This window comes from Peromyscus eremicus, chromosome 5 (genome assembly GCF_949786415.1).
Source record: "Peromyscus eremicus chromosome 5, PerEre_H2_v1, whole genome shotgun sequence".
Classification (NCBI taxonomy): Eukaryota; Metazoa; Chordata; class Mammalia; order Rodentia; family Cricetidae; genus Peromyscus; species Peromyscus eremicus.
In genome coordinates, this window is record NC_081420.1 from 38,451,321 (window position 1) to 38,453,892 (window position 2,572).

General features: G+C 49.6%; 1 pseudogene; it reads left to right on the forward strand.

Annotated features, from left to right (window-relative positions):
* Positions 1-1,722: 1,722 nt before the first annotated feature.
* LOC131911003 (small ribosomal subunit protein eS19-like) lies at positions 1,723-2,572 on the forward strand (annotated as a pseudogene).

The window sequence follows — 2,572 nt, forward strand, 5'->3', positions numbered from 1 at the left end:
GGTCAGGGCAGGGATGGCTTCATCACTGTCTCCACTCTAGATCTGCAAGGTATTCCAGAGAAGTCTGTAATGCTCAAGTCAAGCTGGTTCTCAGGAGGTGAACATATCTGCCCCAGGGCAACCTCACCCCTGAGATAATTGCCCCCGTCTGGGGTGGGGTCCTGTCCTGCCAGCTTTTACAGCTCTTGGAATCCAAAGTGGCTGCAGATTTATGTCAGTGGTTACCTTTGTGCCCTGAGAGGGGGTGAGGCAATTAGGCAGACAGACACTGCCTGAGCGATTGTCACACCTGTACAGGATGGAGCCGCTCACTGAGTGTGGTGCTGAGCCAGCCGGAATGAAGGCGGAGCTTCCGGGCTCTCTTCGGCTTCAGTCATCCCACGCTCGCGCTCTTGAGCACAGGCTGCTTCTGGTTCATGTTTAGTTATACACATCTGTATGTGAGTGTGTGCACGAGCGGCAGCCAGGGGAGGGCACCGGGCTAGAAGAGGGCTGGAACTCAAGGCTCAAGCTGCTGTGAGCTGCCAGACCCGGAACTGGCATCCCCTGGAAAAGCGGCAGGCACTCTGAACCTTCTAGCCATCGCTCCAGCCCTCAGAAAAGCAGCTCTTAGTGCCCCTTCTATGGCGTTCCTCTTGCCCTTTCCTCATCTGCTTCTGACTAGGTTGTTTTGGGTTCGATCTTTTCAGAGTTCACCTACAAAGTTAGGCAGCGATGAACAGCAGGGACGGTGTGAAGTGCAGGAGAACACGATGGCCTGTCAGTACTGTCTGTCGAGTGCTGTACCCCTTACCCCTTTACGCCAGCTTCTGACTCAGAGATAACCTGTGTCTCTCGTTCTTGGGATTTTTCTTTTCAGTTTTTTTGAGACAGGGTTTCTCTGTGTAGCTTTGCGCCTTTTCCTGGAACTCACTTGGTAGCCCAGGCTGGCCTCGAACTCACAGAGATCCACCTGGCTCTGCCTCCCGAGTGCTGGGATTAAAGGCGTGCGCCACCACCGCCCAGCTCTTTCAGTTTTTAAAGACAGATTTTTATCTAGCCCAGGCTGGTCCCTAACCCATTATGTAGCTGAGGATGTTCATGAATACTGATCCTGTTGCCTTCACCTCCCAAGAGCTGGGATGACAGTCACCTCCTCCTGAGGTTTTTCTTGCATTCTGTGGTTGTTGTGGTTTGACTGTGAAATGTCTCCAAAAGGTTCATGTGTTTGAACACTTGTCCCCAGTTGGTGGCGATGTTCTGGAAGGTCGTGGAACCTTTAGGGAGCGGATCCTTGTGGGAGGAAGTCGATCACTAGGGGCTGGTCTTGAGGTTTTATAGCCCAACCCCACTTCCTGTCCATTTTGTGCTTCCTGCATAGGAACACACCTTGGCTATCAGCTTCACACTCCTGCCACCATGCCTGCCTCATTAAGAACAATAACCTTTTGAACTGCAAGCCAAAATCAACCCTTTTCCCCTTACGGTCCTTCTTGTCAAGCACTTGATTTCAGCCATAAGAAAAGGCACCGATGAAGAAAATCGGGGTTCCGGGCTGCAGCTAAGTTGGCAGTGTGCTTGCCTAGCATCTAGTGCCCTGGCTTTTATTCTCCATCACAGCATAAATTGAGCATAATGGTGAACGCCTGCAGTCTTGGTACGTGGGAGGTAGAGTCAGGAAGATGAGCAGTTCGAGATCGCTGTTGAGTCTTTTCCCCTTGCTGGTAGCTCAGAGGGTACAGGATGCCTGGAGTTACTGAAAACGATGTCAATCAGCAGGAGGTCTTCAGAGCTCCGGTGGCCTTCCTTAAAAATACCCAAAACTGAAAGTCCCTGTTGTTGGTGGTTTTCACTCTTTTGGGGGTCCTGCCACCCAGCTCCCAAATAAATCACACACAGAGGCTTATTCTTAATTATGAATGCCTGGCCTTAGCTTGTCTTAGTTTCTAGCCAGCTTTCCTTGTCTCAAATTATCCTGTTCTCTTACTTCTGCAAATCTTACTCTGTAGCTTGCTATGTAGCTGGGTGGCTGGCCCCTGGAGTCCTCCTCCTTCTCTGGCTCCTAAATCTCTCCTCCCAGTTTTTTTCCTTTTATATATACTCTGTCTGCCAGCCCTGCCTATCCTTTCTCCTGCCTTGTTATTGGAGGTTCAGTTCTTTATTAGATCATCAGGTGTTTTAGACAGGCACAGTAACACAGCTTCACAGAGTTAAACAAATGCAACATAAACAAAAGTAATACACCTTAAAATAATATTCTACAACAAATCCCCAATGGGTAGCCATAGTCCAATTGACCAAAGAGCTTGCTCCCAATGATGATGAGAACTGTTTCTACACATCAACTATTTCCACATCACAGTCCCTGTACCTCTGGGGTGGTGCGTTGGTGTCATGACTGAGATCTAGGCAGGCATCAGGCTCAATGACTTCAGTTGAGGCTCCAAGAGTGTGGCCCAAGGGATCCTCCAAAATCTTAAAATTGCTGAAAGTGGTTGAAGATCAGGTTGGAGGCTACAAGCTAACACCTCAGGCACAGAGAAATCTTGACAGGATCTCAAGGCAGGTGGCAGCTGCCAACAAGAAGCATTAG